The sequence below is a fragment of the Triturus cristatus genome, chromosome 1_1 (genome assembly GCF_964204655.1).
Source record: "Triturus cristatus chromosome 1_1, aTriCri1.1, whole genome shotgun sequence".
Lineage (NCBI taxonomy): Eukaryota > Metazoa > Chordata > Amphibia > Caudata > Salamandridae > Triturus > Triturus cristatus.
The window spans coordinates 1,003,524,725-1,003,543,530 of record NC_140579.1 but is presented as its reverse complement, the minus strand read 5'-3'; the positions used below and the strand labels follow the sequence as shown (position 1 = coordinate 1,003,543,530).

Below are 18,806 nucleotides of genomic sequence, written 5' to 3'. Positions count from 1 at the left end.
CATCCTGTGGAGTAGCAGTCTCACTGTCTCACACGAGTGACAACACTTGCACACCCTATAAAGTAGCAGTCTCACATTACTTCCAACACTCTCTTATTCTCCTACTATCAACAGCCTCTCACAACTCTTCCACACTAGCAGTTCCACAATACGGACAACAGCCAGATCCCTCACAAACTAGCAGTCTTACACTGCCAACACTTACACACAGCTTATAGAGTAGTAGTCTCCCACTAGCCACAGCTTTCCTAACTTCACACTACCAACAGCACTCGCTCACCCTTCATCTCACACTCACTCAAGCACTCTCACACACCCTTCACAGACACCACTCTCAAACGCCTCACAAACTAGCCGCCCGCACTTCCAGAAGCACTTTCACACCAGTAAGATCCTCTCACTCCCCTCACATGCTGGAAGTCAGACAGTACCAGAACGCCGTCACACCCCTCACAGACCAGCAGCGAAGCCAACAAGTCCGGCACAGGTACTGTATCTAAAGCGCCATCCTCAGGTCAGTATTCGTAATGCCTCTGTATGGTAAAGTCTGACAAACTACGCAGATGCACATTGGCGCAGTTTGTAAAGCGCTATTACCCACGAGCCAGAATGAAAACCCACTCCCGTCTGACCCGTGGTCCTCAGCTTGTGGTTGCTGTAATACTTTTCAGTTTCTCTGCACCGCACGGCGGTCTTGTCTTATATCACGACCTTCATGCCACAGACCACCTGCGAGGCTGTGCGGCGTCCTGTTCACTCAGTGGCGGTTTGTGAACTTTGAATGTGGAGGGCCAATCTTAGCCTGACTTCCCTGAGTTTCTCCCTACTTTCTTTTCTCTTTTAATGGTGTGAAAATTAGTTATATGTATTAGAATTGCCTATAATAGGATGTACAAATCACAAGCTATATACACCAGAGACAAACAAAAATGTATAGGCTCAGGGAGAAATGCTAATACTCAAATGCTCACAGGCCCAGAGAGATTGCACCTGGTCAGCTATAAGACAGCAGTTGAGGTTATATCATTAAACCTTTAGCAATATATATCTCATGAATTTCCTCTACAGATATTATGAAATAGCCATGGCAGTGCCCTCTGATACAACTGATTAAAATCAGATCCCCTGATACGCGAAGGAATCTGATTTTATTTGGTCTAGTGGACACGCTGTGATAATGCCAACTCATCTAGTGCCAACCGAAACGTAATGGAGAGGTCAAAAAGTATTATTGTACTGATCAGGTAACTCAGGATTGAGCCCCTGCTGCAAACGTTTTTGTGACTTGCATATTGCGTTTTCATTCTGGCAAGGAAGTCTCATCATTGTGGTAATCCATACAATGGATGACTTTGCAGTGGGGAAAATATTTCACAGCAAGGGACACACTGTTTTGTGGGTGCTGCATAATTCATCACAGGTGCAGGCCTTAAGGACATGAAAAGGACATACAGGTACCTGTTACAAATTAGGCCTGGTGGTCAAATGTTTAAAGCACTATATAATTTTAACACTGCAATGAACTTCATTGTGCGAGGTATACAAAAATGTTTTTATTTTTTAGAAATTCCCATTGTCTATCATCACTGCCGGATAGGCATTAGCGGTTCTTAGTATCTGTGTGCAGACCCTCAGCCAGCACCCCATTGTTTATCTTCCATCGTTTTTCTATGTGGGCTGAATACTCTAGACAACACCTATGTTTAAGCAAAATATTTTCCTGCTTTTCTTGAAGTGTCCGATGGTAGCTATAAATAATAAAAGCATACATTTCACTTCATTGGCAAGCAGGTGACAGGCCTGTCAAACGCCCATCACCACTGCGCACTAAACTTCCTCATTAGTAAAAAGCAAATGTTTTCCTTTAACAACTTTATTGAAAAGTTTAAGTGAAAAGCATTTTGCAGTCTCCTCTTCCAACACCTAACAGTTCAAAAGACTTGGTACTGCCATTATTCACATTTAGAAGCTTGCATCTCTCTCTGACCCACGCATTTTTAAACAAACCTTCACTTGACCCATTTCATACATTTCCGTAATGTTTTTTAACTCACAGCTTAAGGCTCAAGGCTGCCCCAAAGAGCTTCCAGCCAGGGGCCTTGCGGTGTTAGGCCTCACCTACCTAGCAGTGCCAATAAGAACAGCTTTGAGAGAGTACTCCAAAGGCCGACTGGAGACGATATAGATCCGAAGGACGAACAGTAAGGGCGCAAAAGCCTTCAGCAAGGGACATGTGAAAATCCCACCTCCTATTCTCATAGGCTGACTGTTTCAAGGGTCAACCAGTCAGAGGAGGAGGCGGGATCCTAGAAAGATGTTCTCAACTACGTAACGGATCCGGGCGAGTGGAGTACTCAACCTGAGCCCTGGAAAAACTGCTGCTTTAGGCAGCATCTGATTGCCCTCACCTCTGCCTTACAGACGTTCACTGCGCATGCGGGATTAGGTCGATATAGAAGTTGTCCAGCTCACATGTGCAGCGTGTGTTTGGACACAGCTGTGTTGCACTGCTTCTTCCAGACCTGACAGTGCTGCCTCAAACAAGTCTTTTAATCTCTTTCTCCTTACCCCAAGACTCATGGGGCTCCGCCCCCTATGCTCTCATGCACAAACCGCCCCTGCTCAGTGGTAGATTAAACGCCACTGCCGGCAAACTGGGCGGAGGGCCCCGGGCTCGGGAGGGTGTGGGTCAAGATGGTCTGTATCTGAGATGACCTTTGGGGCAACAGGGATGACGTCCAGGGGTGCCTCTTAAAATTCCCAGCCTTCTACGCCTTTTTCATTTATATTGTAGGGCTCTCCTCATGCAGCGCTCATAACGTTTGAGACATGCTGAAAGGGAGCTATCTCACTAGAACTGGAAACTGCGCGCTACACACATCACATGTGTATTCACAAATGTCTGCAGCAGGTGCAGTAGCCTATTGAGCATTCTGAATGGCGTGTGATATTGTAGTCTGCGGTCTGCAGGATACACATAGTTGTCTGCACTAGCTGAGGTTTTCTGCCTGAGATTAGAACCAGCGACCTGCAGGCAGCACAGATCTCTACAGATGGTTTATTAACCCATTATACTGTCTCCCAATGATTGAAAATAATAATTTATGGATTCTGCAAAGAGCTCTGCAACAGATACATGTTTTTCAAAAGCGATTTCAGTAACACTTTAGCCTGCTTGGTTAGACTTCAGGTCGCGTTCTTTCTCATTACCTTCTCAAACTGAGTGGTTCCTGTACACTGCGGTCGCTCCGTTCACTTCATTTACCCTTCTGTAATTTTACATTGATTTTCGTTCCTTCCTTTCACTCTCTTGTGGTCTGTCACACTTGAGTAGATCTGCCCTTGTGCGCTGCATTCTCTATCTCCTCCCTGCCTTGTCTGTTTTCCACTGCTTTCTTTCTTTTTGTGTTTTTATCTTAATTTGTAGGTCTCGACTAGGCAGCGCTTGCGCTGTCTCATTGAGACAAGCAGTATATACTATAGTGGGGAAGCTGCGTTTAAGCTCCGCCCACTCTCCGTCCATCTTTTGGATTGGCTTATATCCTAAATGCTGCATTCTGATTGATTTTCGGCTTCTTAGTCCCGCCCCATGACGGCCATGTTGTCATTTGTGTCCTTCCATGTCTATCGGCCCCTTTACTCCACAGACTACTTTCTTCCAGTCCCTCCCCCTCCCTCCCTCCCGCAGTCTGTGACTTCTTGGCGGCCCCCGCCCCCCTCCGGGCACTGCCTTCTCATTTTAGAAGTTTACTCCCCTGGAGTATTGCCTCATGAACAAGCAGCAACGCGCACGCTGTCCGTCTCTCCATTTCCAGCGTGACTGTGTTTTCGGTATTCCTTTGTAGCGTGCACTTTACAGTGCCCTTGGGGCACAAGCAGGGACCGAACTTGAATGCTCCTGTATCTGGATGCAGTCTAGGGTCCCCCTGGGGCTCAAACAGGCATCGGCTCCAGCATGCGTTTGTTGTTGGTGTTCCTGCATCGCCTTTCATACCCCCAGCCATACTGCAATTTGAAGCACCCTGATCAGCGTGCCTAACGCTGCAGCCGCCTTCCTGTGTGCCTTTGGAAACATTGAAAACGCTAAACATACTCGATATTTCACCATCAATGAACTATGTAGTTGCAGCTGGTTTAAAGAGGAGAAGGCGGCTCTCTTCTGCTGTGAAGTAAGTGACTTGATAGGCAGGTAAAGAAAGAGCGCGCCTTCTCTCCAGGGTCCCTGCTCCTGAAAGAAATGTAAATGTTTGCATTTTGGACAAAAGTAAAGGTTACTTGGGATTTGTCCTTTTAATGGAAACCTATGAAACACATTTCAGTAGGCATAGTTAGCTTAATTTCAGCATACTGAAACCACTGTCAACATTTAAACACACACTTTTTGCAACTTTATCGTCAGGCTATTTATACTGAGTGTAACCTTTGTGACCCAGCCCTCATTGTACTAGGGGTCATAGTTCACATACTTTTCTTTGTGAAGTTTGACTGTTGGTTACACCAAAATGAAACCCAGAAAAAAAATTAATTTGAGTTTAAAGCTCCAGCAGCGGCCGTCGGCGGCCTGGGGGCCCCGTGCGGCCACAGATTTCGCTTACGTTACTTTGTTAAAGAGAAGCCACAGTCCATGCTACTGGCTGAACTCTTTATTACCGTGTGAGGCTGTTTCTGTGAAGACAGGCACGTGGCAGACAGGAGTGTCAACAGAGCCCGCTGGAGCTGTTGGAGGCTCTAAAGCGGCTGGGAGTGCTCAGAGAAGGCTGACTCAACGAGTGATGACACTACAGAGGCCCGGGGGCAGCGAGAAGGCAGTGCCTGCAAGTGAGTGCAGTGAGGACGCATTATCGGTGATTTAGGACACAGAGGAGGCCATGTTACGAAGATAAGGGCACTGAATGCCTGTCAAAGAGAGGAGGACTCAGAGAAGGCCGTGTGTGTGAGGGAGGGCATTGTGGAGGCAGTGTTTATAGGTGAGGCCGTGAGGGTGCTGAGGACGCATTGTCGGTGAGTGAAGGCACCAATGAGGCTATGTCTGCGAGTAATGGCACAGAAGACGCCATGTCTGTGATTTAGTGCACTGAGGACACAATCTCCCGGAGTGATGGCACTGAGATGGCCTTGTCGATGAGTGAGGGTACTGAGCAGGCCATGTTTATGATTCAGTGTACCAAGGTGACCGTGTCCATGAGGGAGGGCAATGAGGAGGCCGTGTCTGTGTAAGAGCACCAAAGGGGCCTTGTTTTTGAATGAGAGCATTGACATGGCAGAGTCTGTGAATGCGGCACTGAAGAAGTGTACCTGCAAATGAGGACACTGAAGAGGCTGTGTCCATGAGTTTGGGCACTCAGGACACACTGTTAGTGAGTGAGACCACTGGAGAGTCTAGGTCTGAAAGATGAGGGTACTGAAGATGTCTCTTAGTGGATGGAGTTATTAATTTGTGAAAAAATAAGTGCTGGGGCCCTTGTCAGGCGGCCACTGCAGCTTGTAATACCAATAGCCCCTGCTGTGTGCGCCACCAATAACAGAACCAGCACAAGTACTTACCATCGAACTCCTAAGCGCTATATAAATGCAAACCCTTCCTTCTTCCATCCCTCCCCTATCCTTTTACAATCCAAATAACAGACTAAAATTTCCACCACTCAAATTAATTTCATATTTCCCTAGACTAATTCACCACTAATCCTGATTTGTTTCCGGAGTAGCTTGTTACCCGCCAAAAAGCGCCTCAATACCTCATCAGGGGTAGCAAAGGCTATAAAAATGCAAACCTGTCCCTCTTCTATCCCTCCACTATCCTTCTCAATCCAAAAACAGACTAACATATCCACCGCACAAATTCATTTTATATTTCACTATACTAATTCATGACTAATCCTTTTGGGTTCCAGAGTAGCGTGCTACTCGCCGAAAAAGCGCTTCAACGCCTCGTCAGGGTTAGTAAGCGCTATATAAATGCAATTACATAGACCGGTAAACCGAAACAGAAACTACGTGGCACTACCTGTTAATTCTTTTTTTGTTTAGTGATCACTGTGCACCGGAATTATGCTGCAGGGATTAATAAATTAGACAGCAAGAAACAGCAAATTATGTGTCCTGGTGAGGGGGAGTGAAGGGAATTTCCCAGTTGAATATGTCGCAAACAAACATTGCCCCGGATCACAGCAGCTCTTTCTGAGCCAAGCCTACGCTGCACACAGACAATAAAATATTTCACGTTCGTTTCCACTTGTCTGCTTGGCACTGGGATTGTTTACAGGGAGGACACACTAATCTGTCCTGTGCCTCCACAGCCTCTTGCGAGTCTGTTCGCTGCTTAAGTCATTCAGCACACACCTTGAGCTGCTGCAGCAGCCGTGGTGCCCCCCACTGCAATGCTTGGCATCTGCAGCCGAGACACCCTGCGAGCAGCAGGTTAACAGCTGCTTATATGCACTTCTCTTCTCCAGCTTTGTTTTCCTGCCCCGAAGAAAGATGTCTTTCCTTCATTTAACTACAGTAGCAGAGTCTTCATTTTGCATACGTAATACCACTTAAGTGGTAAAAAAAAATACCTCTTTTGCTCTTTCTTACCCACTGTAGGCATTCTCTCCTCCTACACCGCCCTTTCTTTCCTCTTTAGTCCCTGCCCTTCTCTCCCCCCCCACTCCTTAATTACGCACACCCCACCCCTCCATCTCCGTGCCCTCCTGGTCCACGCAGTGCAGACATAGTTTCAAACTGCTTGAGCCAGAGAAAGATGATGTAACATTACACAGGCTCAGTTCAATTAAGAACAGCAATTTACTACAGCGCACTACACATGCAATACTATTTATTTATTTAGTTACATCGTAGTTGCAGAATTAGACTGCAGCAAATATTTCCCTCTAGGATTCCATGCAAGAGTCGTCACAAGATTCACTACACCCGTGGATCTCTGGTGTTGACCTTGGTGCTATGCTGCCGTGTTGTCTAGTTTTGTGTGGTGTGGTATCATGTTATCTAGGGTGATGGCATTGTATCTGCTCTGGTGTCATGTTGTACAGCACAGCACCATGTTGCATGTTATCTTGTGTTGAGCTGTTGTGTAGTCCTCTGTTGAGCTGCCACGGTGCGCACTGTGTTCATGGTGCACACTGTGGTACCGCACTGCACAGCGTTGCTTCCTGTTTTTTAATGTTACATTATGTTGTTTAATGTGATGTCTTGTCTGTTGTGGTGCAACCATGTAGTCCAGTGTGGTGTGACCGCAGTGCCAAGCAGGAGGGTCGTGTTGCCCTGTCAGTGCATTCGTTCTTACGGTTACCCCTTTGTCTAACATCTGCTCTCTGCAACTCTTTACCTCAGAACTCGCTGGGGCGGGAATATTGCTTTTCCTTTAAAGTTTGTTTCCAGTTCCTGGTGCCTATTGAAACGGAGTAGTGAGTGAATGATAAACAAAGAATGTCTTCCTGGTGCCAGGATGCCTGGCCGCTGCATGTGTAACTTGCGCCACCAAGCCTGAGTCTCTGCTCCAGTGTCTGCCTCGGAGCCTTTAAAAGGGCCTCGTTATATCTGAAAAAGTTCAGAAAGGGATTTTTTACCTGTATCTGGTTTAAGCAGCAGTACAGATCCCTGTCCCCCCGACTGCAAGCTATGAAACTTGCCCCAGTCGCCTAGTTTTGCAATACAAAACAGTCACTGATAAAGTGGGATCCTAATAACCACGTGTCTCGGTGCCACTGCACCTGCTGCACCATCGCTAACCATGCCCCTGACTTCCCACGGAACAATGGTTGCATTAGTGTGGCATGAACACAGCCAGGTGCAACCACAGCCAGGTGGAGATCACACCGTCCAAGACACTGTTAACCAGAGGAGAGGTACTGCTGTGGTGTGTAGTTTTATCCTGTCCATGAACACCAACACATCCGAACACCAACCCTCCAGGGTTGGTTCCAGTCTCATTTCTTCTGTTCTTACCATGCTGTCAGCAGTGCAGTGAAAGACCCTTCAAGTGCAGAGCCAGGGTGCGTGATATAATCTATACTAACTTGGATGTAACAATGACTTCATGCAGAATAGGTCTTGAATTAATGCGCAACACATGTAAACACAAACACAAATCTTATTTACCTACACTGCTTGCAGAAATGCTGTTCATCACATTAAAGCCAGTCCTACTGACTTTGCCAGTGCTCTGGAAAAGTATTGTACACAAATAAATACTTTCTGAATTGAATACATGTAAAAGGTAAATAATTTATTATGAAAAACAGCGTGATGATTGAGTGTCTTTCTCAGATTTAAAATAGCCCCTCCTGCAGTCCAGTTGAAAAACATCCTGGAAGAAGAATGATACACCAAAAATCCACTTGCATAAAGTGAACAAGTTAATCCTCTGGGGTGAGTCAAAGTCCATTCTATGTACATGTTAAAGAATTGGTAACAGTAGGTCAGCAGACTGCTGTACTGTCAAAGTAGGTCTAAAAACAGTGCTCAAGATTTATCTCCTGGTACTGGAAGACACAGGATAATTAGCATCTAACCTTAAAATATCGTTAAATGTACAGATTTCGTCCAATGTTTCGTATTAGCTAAAGTTATGTATTAAGAAGTGTGCCTTTGCTGTCTATGGTCACACTACAGGCCAATGATCTTAAACTATAACTAAAGTTGGTGCTTGTCAACCACCCATCTGCCTTCTTTGCACCGCTACTTTTCTTTAGTACTTGTTCAAAATGTTGTCTGCTGAATAAGTAACTGAAATAAGTAAGAAGGGGGTGTTTTTTGACCAGAGAGGCTGGAGTTGCTGGGTCTATTGGCAGAGGATCTCCACACGGTTAATTTTGAATTGCTGCTGAACTCTGCTTAATCTCTGGCTGCAATGTTTTGTGACTATGAAAAGGCCAGGCAAAATGGTACTCACAACAAATAGATCTGCAAACCCATTTCATCCCAAAAACACACAAGGTTTGTACTGTTAACCGCACGAGCGGTGCAAAGTTTGTCAAATATGGTTGTCTTTTGATCTTAAGTCTAGTTTGTACATCATGGTGATCGAGTGCTTTCAGCAATCTGTATTGTATGGGTGCACTATATTCATGGTTAAGAAGCACTCACATGTAGTTTATCGTTTGCAGTGTTTTATGATCATTAAGATGTATTTAGTTGAATCATTTAAACATTAATCGTAGTGAATACATTCAAGAAGGACTGTATATGTATTGAAATTCCTGAATGTATAAGATACAGGCAGATATTATATTCATATAGTGTAACTGTGATTAGTTTATATTGTCCGAGTCTAGGCCCAAAATCGTATATTGTTTTTAGTTTCGCATCTCCTTGGTCTCTCAAGAAATAAATAATTAAATGCATGTTGTGTTCGAAAAACAGTGTTCTCATCCTACTGCAGGTGCAGGACTGCAAACTCGTTATTTTCATATTGAAGAAGATACTCGGAATGTCTTCGAAGATGGCTGGAAAGCGAGACGGGAGGACGCCTTTTGTGTCTGGCCTATTTGGGAACCAAGGTCATTCGAACAAAGAAGATTTAATTAAAAGGCTCCTGGAAATTTACCTCACAGACAAAGTTGCAATGGAAAGTTTAGGATGACGTATTGCCAATTGAATGCCATGTTTTTGTATGATGCGCAGGGACAGTGAAACCAGACATCTGCTAGCTTTCGGAGGAGAAGGAGCATCTTAGAGCGAGCTCCAAAGCCTTAAGCTTATCAACCTGTTTGACGTGAGTACTTCTTAGGAAGTCAACATGTGCTGACACCTTTGGGAAATGAAGGAACGGAATTAGGTAGGACCTCCATTTAGAGCAGTGTAGGGAAAAATATTTTATTTCTTCCTAATGAAAAGGGAGCTAGACTCTGCATCTATTCTTTGTTGCATTCTAATTTTGGAGTTTACCATTTTATGCCTTTTGTGCCGAGTAACCTGCATTCGTAGACTTGGCTCTGTATTGATCTTTTTGTATCTATATACTTTGATTCTTCGCTGTGTCTACATCCAATTGTTTTTGGCCTTATAATAAATCGACAAAACTAAAGTTCGGAGTCTGTAGTCCTTTAACGCATTTCTTTATTGAAAGTATACTCCTGAGTTGTTTTGCTCCCCTCAACCACTTTTAGTAGGTCAATAAAAGACCATCTGCTCCAAAATTCGAGAGGAAAATAAGGGGTGTAATTTGGCGTAATCAAATGGTAGCAGAGGATGGTTTGCCTCTAAAGATGAGGGGAAAATAGACAAATTAGGTGTAGAGTAGGAAGAATATCAGCTTCTGATGCGGAGAGAACAACGGCGAAGATTGGCGGAGACCAGCGGACGTTGACGATGCAGTGGAAACAGTGGTAGCGTGAGTATGAAAGGAACTGTGTGGTGTGATAGATTGCGGTGATGAATTAATCATGTGATGTCTTTCGGAGTTGGAATGTATATTGAGTGATTGTGGTTATTGGTACTGGTCCGAACACCTGCGGTCAGGAAGTTTGGTGGACTGACATAGTTTTGTATTGTAATTGTCTGATCAGAATTGTGAGAGTCGTGAAGCGCTAACAACGATTCACTTGCGACAGGGAACTTTGTGTGAGTGTGGGAATACGTTGCTGTAGGAAGCCCCAGGTACCAGGGGTGGACTAAGGTGGGCCAACGCAGGTCAGGGGTTACAGCAGATGAACGTTCTTGTATGTATGCTCTCTCGATCTTTTAGCTGACAGACAATTACTTGCTTTCTGTAACTGTGAGTTATTGTGACTGTGTTAGGAACAGTTACTTGGTTTAATAACTTTTGGATATACAGTTACTTGTAGTGTGAATGTGCGAGCGAGTATATGAAGTGAAATTGTAAAGGTGGGGAGCTGCTGCAAAGAGTGAGCAGTGACGTCAGTGCGTGCCGCGCTGGGATTTGTCGAAGTTCGTCTGAAGCGGAATATTGGATTGTGGGTTGCAAATTGATCGATTCTCATAATGCGATGCTTTAAGGTGTTGCGAGATTTATGTAGAGGTGATACAGGGGTGGTGACTCGGGTTGGCGAAGAAGCTCTGCCAGAGGACTCACCAGCACTGTTGGAAGGCGGACCCCGGGGGGGTCGGAGAGACCACCCAGGGGGGCCCCCACACTGTACGAAGTAGCCGAGCGCTGCTGAGAAGCCTCCTAGGAGAGGTCCTTCTCCTACACCGTACTAGCACAGTAACACCACCACACAGGACTCGAGGATGTTTATCAAGACGAGCAATTCTTTATCAGCATTTAGGAAGTTACGGTGATCGATATATACAAGGGGGGATCGAGGGATCCGCAAGAGTCTCAAAGTCTTTGGTCGGGACAGGGTAGCGGGCCAGTCTTTAGTAGCAGCTGGGTACGAGGGTACCTTAGGCCCAGTTCTTGATCCTCAAGCTGGAGGGACTCCGGGTCTCGGAGTGGTCGAGCCGCGACGGCGTCAGCAGGGCTCTGTCGATCAGTTCGTGGAGCTTGAGCCGCGACTAGGTCAGCAGGGCTCTTAAGGTGGTTCAGTTCAGCTCGAGCCGCGACGACGTCAGCAGGGCTCTGGTGGAAGTTTCAGCGAGGTTGGACCGCGACAGCGTCAGCAGGGCTCCGATGTTCCGTGAGGTTCCTTGTCTCAATAAGGTGGAGCCGCGACGCAGTCAGCAGGGCTCGTGGTAGTGTCAGCAAGAGTTCTTCGACGATCGCACCTAGGTTTTGAGGGACGGCGGGGGTCCCATCGAAACTCTCCTCCTCCGGGAGTGGTGAAGTGGCCATGCGGTGCCCCCTGGCCAGATCTTGGTGCCTCGATGTCGGGGCTTCGCTGGGGCCGAGGCCGGAGGGAGCCGGGCTGCGTGGGCTGGTGCGTGGAGCAAGCATGGGGGGGACCCCGAAGAGATGAGGGGTCCCTGTGCGGCCTGGAAAAGGGGGCCGCTGCGGCGGGTGTAGGAAAACGGGTACAATCCAAAGGGGGCCTCGAAGGGAGGAGGGGTCCCTGGCGGCCTGAGAGGGCGGCCCGTGTAGGCCGGTGCGGGGGACGAGCACAATCCAAGAGGGTTAAGACCACGCCACGAGGCCGGGTCCAACAGGCGTCCCCCCCCAGCCGAAGGCAGGGAGAGTCACCCATCTCCTTGGGGGTTCTCCTCGTCGAGGCGGAAGAAGCGGGACAGGTCGTTGGCGTTGGCGTGGTCATTGCCGGGCCGGTGTTCAACAGAGAAGTCCATCCCTTGCAGCGAGATGGACCATCCCAGCAGCTTGGGGTTCTCGCCCCTTATTTGCATTAACCACCGCAACGGCCGGTGGTCGGTCTGGACCCGGAAGTGGGTGCCAAAGAGATAGGGCCGGAGCTTTTTGAGGGCCCACACTACAACGAAGGCCTCCCGCTCGATGGTGCTCCACCGCTGCTCCCGGGGCAGCAGCCGTCGGCTGATGAAGGCCACGGGTCTGTCGAGTCCCTCCGAATCTACCTGGGACAGGACGGCCCCAACTCCATATTCGGAGGCGTCCGTCTGCACCACGAACTCCTTGCTGTAGTCAGGGGCCTGTAGCACGGGGGCAGTGCACATCGCCGTTTTGAGAGTCTCGAAGGCCGTCTGGCAGCGGGGGGTCCAGTGTACCTTCTTGGGCTGCTTTTTTGACGTGAGCTCTGTGAGGGGGCTGACAATGCTCCCATAGTTTCTGTTGAATCGCCGGTAGTACCCAGTGAGGCCCAGGAAGGCCCGGACAGCTGTCTGGGTGGTGAGGGGTTCCCACGCCTGGATGGCATCAACTTTCGGTTGGAGGGGAGCCACCTGACCGCTCCCTACTTGATGGCCCAGATAGGTCACCGATCCTTGGCCTATCTGGCATTTGCTGGCCTTGATCGTGAGCCCGGCCCTTTGAAGGGCGGCCAGGACTGCTTTGAGGTGCCCCAGGGGCTCAGCCCAGTGGCTGCTGTATACGGCAATGTCATCTAAATAAGCCGCGCTGAAGGCCTCTAGCCCGGCCAGGACCTTGTTCACTAGTCTCTGGACGGGGGCCGGGGCGTTCTTCATGCCGAAGGGCATCACCCGAAAGTGGTAGTGCCCATCAGGAGTGGAGAAAGCGGATCTCTCTTGGGCACCAGGGGTGAGCTGGATCTGCCAGTACCCGGCGGTGAGGTCAAAAGTGCTCAGGTAGCGGGCTGCCCCTAAGCGGTCGATGAGCTCGTCGGCCCGGGGAAGAGGATGGGCATCGGTCTTGGTAACAGCGTTCAGGGCCCGGTAGTCCACACAAAATCGTAGCTCCGGGGGGGTGCCTGGTGCGGCGGCCTTTGGCACCAGGACGACGGGACTGGCCCACGGGCTGTCGGAGGGCTCGATGACCCCGAGGGCCAGCATCTTCGCCACCTCAGCCTGGATGCAGGCCCGCACCCGGTCGGGTACTCTGTAGGCTCTGTGTCGCACGGGGAGGACTGTTCCCAGTGTCGACGTCGTGGACACACCAGGGAGTCACCCCCGGAGTGAGGGAGAAGAGGGCCACAAAGGGCTGCAACAGTTGCTGGCAGTCATGGTGCTGTTCCGGGGTCAGGGAGGAGGCGAGTTGGACGCCTTCGATGGTCCCGTTGTGGTCGCTGGTCCGCAGGAGGTCGGGTAGGGGCTCGGAGTCGCCCTCGCACCCGTCGTCGGTCGCTAGCAGTAGGCTTAGTTCGGTCTGGGCAAAGTGGGGTTTGAGCCGGTTAGCGTGTAGAACCCGGAGGGGGTTCCGGGGAGACTCCATGTCGATCAGGTAGGTGACAGGGCTCTTCTTTTCCACCATCTTGAAGGGCCCGGTCCATTTGTCCTGGAGGGCGCAGGGGTCAACCGGTGACATGACCCAGACTTGCTGGCCCGGCTCAAACTCGATGGTAGAGGCGTTTTGATCGTACCATCTTTTCATGTCCTCTTGGCTGGCCTCGAGGTTGGCTTCGGCCAGGGCTCGGAACCTTCGTGTCTGGTTTCGTAGGGTCAGGAGGTATCTGTAGACGTCGGGAGGGGCATCTCGGGGCTTCGTCTCCCAGCCCTCCTTGACCAGGCTGAGGGGTCCTCTGACTGGATGCCCGTACAACAATTCGAAAGGGCTGAATCCCAGGGACTTCTGCGGGACCTCCCGATAGGCAAACAGGAGGCACGGCAGCAGGACATCCCATCTCCGCCGTAGGGGTTCTTCCAGGCCCTTGATCATGCCTTTTAAGGGTCTGTTGAACCGCTCGACCAGTCCGTTCCCCTGAGGGTGGTATGGGGTGGTGAACTTGTACGTGACCCCGCACTGCTGCCACAGGGACCGCATGTATTTAGAGATGAAGTTCGTACCTTGGTCGCTCACCACTTCTCGGGGGAACCCCACTCTCGAGAAGATCCCCATTAAGGCCCGGCCCACTACGGGGGCTGTCACAGTTCGAAGCGGGATGGCCTCAGGGTACCTGGTTGCGTGGTCTACGAGGACCAGGATGAAGCGGTGACCCAGGGCGGTCCGGGGGTCCAGGGGCCCTACGATGTCTATTCCGACCCGTTCGAACGGGGTGTTGACTGCTGGGAAGGGCTGGAGAGGGGCTTTGACCCGTCCCCCCGTCTTGCCGCTGGCTTGGCAGGTCTGGCAGGACCGGCAGTGGTTGTCCACGTCCTTCCGCATCCGGGGCCAGTAGAAGTGGGTCACCAGGCAGCTGTAGGTTTTGTCCTGCCCCAGGTGTCCGGCGAGGGGCACATCATGTGCCAGGTTAAGGAGGAACTCCCGGAATCGGAGGGGGACCACCAGCACTCGACTGGCCCCCAGTTCCGCAATCTTCTGCTCGCTGTACAGTAGTCCTTCGGCCCAATAGACCCAGTGGGTTCCGGTCTGGTCACCGTTGGCCTGCGAGGCCGCTTGCTGCCGGACTCCTTCAAGGGAGGGGCAGGTCTTCTGTTCCTTCAAGAACTGTTCTCTGGTGGGGCCCCCGTCGTGGCGCCACTGGGCAAGCTCCGGGAGTGTGCCGAGAGAGGCGATCTCGTCCGGGGGGGGGCACCGTGGATCTGGCATCGGTGTCCGCTTCTTCCTCGCTGGAGGCAGGTGGTGGCACGGGCCCCTCGGGCTCGACGGTGTCAGCGGCCATGGACGAACGGGGGGCCTGGGCGGCCATGGACCGGGTGGTGGCGCAGGCCCATTCGGGTAGTCCTAGCATTCGGAGATGGTCTTGCCGCTCCACTTGAACCCAGGGGGAACTCTCGAGGTCGTTCCCCAGGAGGCAGTCCACCGGAGCGTCGTCGCGGACAGTCACCTTCAGCATGCCCATCACCCCTCCCCATTCGAAGGGAATCTGGGCCATCTGGCACATGCTCTCGCTGTTGTCGGCCGTCCAGACGGGGCATAGCACATTCGGCAGGATCTGTTCGGGGGCCACCAGGTGGCAGCGGACAGCGGTGACACTGGCTCCGGTGTCACGGAGGGCTTCGGCCCGTCGTCCATTGATAGTGACCCACTGTTGGTACTTCTGGGTGTTGCTCGGGATGGGTGTTCGGGGCACCATTTCTCGGCTGCCCAGGCAGACCAGGGACATGGCCGCCGGCTCCCACTCAGTGGACCCCCCGTCGAGGGGCTCTTCCTCTTCCTCTCCTTCTCCCAGGGCGGCAGCTGCTAGTTGTTGGGGCGGGGGCCCGCTGGTCCCACTTCGTCGGTTCCGGGGGCAGGCAGGGTCGCTGGCATAGTGTCCTGTTTGTTGGCAGCCGTAGCAGGTTATCGTGGGCCGTGGTCCGGTTTTGGCTGGCGTCGTCCCTCTTCGGGCTAGGTTCGGGGAGGTGTGTTGCTGAGGCGGCCCCCCGAGGCGGACTCCGGGGCGGCCCGGCTGGGATGTCTCGATTCCTGTTCGACCCTCCTCCCCCGCCGCGCTGGCGGGGGGGTCCGGTGGGGTTTCGCTGGTACTCCCCCATCGAGCTCCGGGGGACTCGGGTGTTGACCCATCGATCGGCCTCGGCGGCGAGCTTCCGCGGCTCGGTCAGCTTGCTGTCAAGGAGGTGTTGTCTTAGCTCCACGAAGCAGTTGTTGGAGAGGTGTTCCCAAATAATGAGGTCGACCAACTGCCCGTAAGTGGTGACCTTGCTCCCCTTGATCCTACCTTCCAGGGCCCTGCTGAAAAAGTCAACGTACTCTACCCACGTGGTACTGGGGATTTTCTGGCAGTCTCTGCAACGCTGGCGGTACATTTCCGCGGTTAGTCCATAGCGGGTGAGCAGGGCCTCCTTCATATGGTCGTACGAGGTCATCACCTCTTCCGGGAGCTGGAGTAGGGTGTCTCGGCCCTCGCTAAGGAACCGACCCCATAGGCCGGCACCCCAATCCTTCCAGGGTACCCGATGGGAGGTCATGGCCACCTCGTACGCCTTAAACCACTGCTGGATGTCGTCGTTTTTATAATACTCCTTGACGACATCTTTGGGTATATGGACCTTGGCTTCGGTGGGCGGCAGAGCGTCTCTATTGCTGGGGGTGCCGGTCTCCCCCTTCTGGGCCTTGAGCTCGAGTTCTTTGAGGCCCCGCTCGTGTTCGAGGGTCAGCCTTTTCTCCTCCAGCTCTCGATGCCGCTTCTTCTCCTCTTGTAGCCGTAGCTGTTCCATGGCCAATTTCTTTTCGGCCAGCAGGAGTTCGCCGTCCAGCCGAAGTCGTGCGAGCTCTAGCTCATGGGTCCGGACCTTCTCCCGCTCTCGTATTTCTTCCGCGGAGAGGCCGGTTTCCAGGCTGTTTCTCCCTCCGTTCGCTGGGGTCGGTGCTGGTGGCGTGGCTGCATTCAGGGGTAGGGGACCTTCACTCTGGGAGGGGCCCGCCTCGAACTCTATCCAGGTTCTCAGGGCTTCCTGCATCTCTTCCTTGGTACCTAGGCCGGTGGTCGCAATGCCCTTGTCCTTGCAGAACTGTTTTAACTCTTTGTGCGTGTACTCTTCCAATCGTTCTGGTTGGAACTCCATGGTTGCTGTTCGTCTGGATGGATAGCGAGTGGGTTACTTGCTTGTACGATCTGCGTTCGGCTCAGATCCCGTCGCTGGCCACCAAATGTTGGAAGGCGGACCCCGGGGGGGTCGGAGAGACCACCCAGGGGGGCCCCCACACTGTACGAAGTAGCCGAGCGCTGCTGAAAAGCCTCCTAGGAGAGGTCCTTCTCCTACACCGTACTAGCACAGTAACACCACCACACAGGACTCGAGGATGTTTATCAAGACGAGCAATTCTTTATCAGCATTTAGGAAGTTACGGTGATCGATATATACAAGGGGGGATCGAGGGATCCGCAAGAGTCTCAAAGTCTTTGGTCGGGACGGGGTAGCGGGACAGTCTTTAGTAGCAGCTGGGTACGAGGGTACCTTAGGCCCAGTTCTTGATCCTCAAGCTGGAGGGACTCCGGGTCTCGGAGTGGTCGAGCCGCGACGGCGTCAGCAGGGCTCTGTCGATCAGTTCGTGGAGCTTGAGCCGCGACTAGGTCAGCAGGGCTCTTAAGGTGGTTCAGTTCAGCTCGAGCCGCGACGACGTCAGCAGGGCTCTGGTGGAAGTTTCAGCGAGGTTGGGCCGCGACAGCGTCAGCCGGGCTCCGATGTTCCGTGAGGTTCCTTGTCTCAATAAGGTGGAGCCGCGACGCAGTCAGCAGGGCTCGTGGTAGTGTCAGCAAGAGTTCTTCTCCGTAGGGTCAGCCGCGATTCCATCAGCAGGGCTCTTGACTCCGGGATACAACTCCTGTCCCATTGCGGGGTTGCCCCAGATATAGGTCTGGAGCCCTTTGATGTCCGGACCCTTGCGCCTGGGGGGGGCGGAGAGGCCGGGCGGGGAGAGGCCAGACGCCCAGCGGGAGAGGCGCCAGGCCCGGGGAGTCCGGAGGACGATCGCACCTAGGTGTTGAGGGACGGCGGGGGTCCCATCGAAACTCTCCTCCTCCGGGAGTGGTGAAGTGGCCATGCGGTGCCCCCTGGCCAGATCTTGGTGCCTCGATGTCGGGGCTTCGCTGGGGCCGAGGCCGGAGGGAGCCGGGCTGCGTGGGCTGGTGCGTGGAGCAAGCATGGGGGGGACCCCGAAGAGATGAGGGGTCCCTGTGCGGCCTGGAAAAGGGGGCCGCTGCGGCAGGTGTAGGAAAACGGGTACAATCCAAAGGGGGCCTCGAAGGGAGGAGGGGTCCCTGGCGGCCTGAGAGGGCGGCCCGTGTAGGCCGATGCGGGGGACGAGCACAATCCAAGAGGGTTAAGACCATGCCACGAGGCCGGGTCCAACAAGCACATTACATGGCAACGAATGTAGGACTCCATACCATAGTGTGGCTTCAGAATTGGCATAAACTCACAGAGAAAGAGGGTGAATTGGCCTTCCCTCGTTATGGATCATTTTGTATGGAGGTGCTGTACCAACTGAGGGGGGTAATGTCTGCCCTTAAACCTCCACCTAGTCCCACCCAATTTGAAGCATTAGATGCTTGGATGAGAGCAGCATTAGCAAAGAGAAGAGAGACTCCACAGGGAAGAATGAGGAAAGCGATGAAGGCATATCAGGATGCTAGATGGGACGCACAATTGAAGAGATGGAGAGTAGAAACCATAGAAGAGAACAATTGTATCCATTCAGGCTGTTAGAAGGTGGGTCGGAAGAGAACAGTAAGACAGAAGAGGATAGTGATACCGATGACAGTTTTCTTGATAGACTGTTAGCAGAACATCCTCCACCCTATGACTCTAGGTCAGAGGCAGAGAGGACTCAACAAACAGAAGAAACTCTTGGAGTGAGACAAGTGGGTTCAGAGGAGCAGCCAATCGGAGTAAGAGGGAGGATTTCAGTGGAAGACGAATCCCAGGAGGGTCTGGAGGAATAGGATATCCACATTCTGAGCCAACTGAATCTACAGGAA

At 51.7% G+C, this 18,806-nt stretch overlaps 1 long non-coding RNA gene across 1 annotated transcript in view; it reads left to right on the top strand.

Annotated features, from left to right (window-relative positions):
• Positions 1 to 9,994, top strand: part of LOC146871444 (uncharacterized) — a 71,220-nt gene extending 61,226 nt beyond the window's left edge. The window contains exons 4-5 of the long non-coding RNA XR_014959555.1: positions 8,269 to 8,370; positions 9,364 to 9,994. This is a non-coding gene — a long non-coding RNA (uncharacterized LOC146871444). The remainder of the gene's footprint in view (positions 1 to 8,268; positions 8,371 to 9,363) is intronic.
• Positions 9,995 to 18,806: the final 8,812 nt, after the last annotated feature.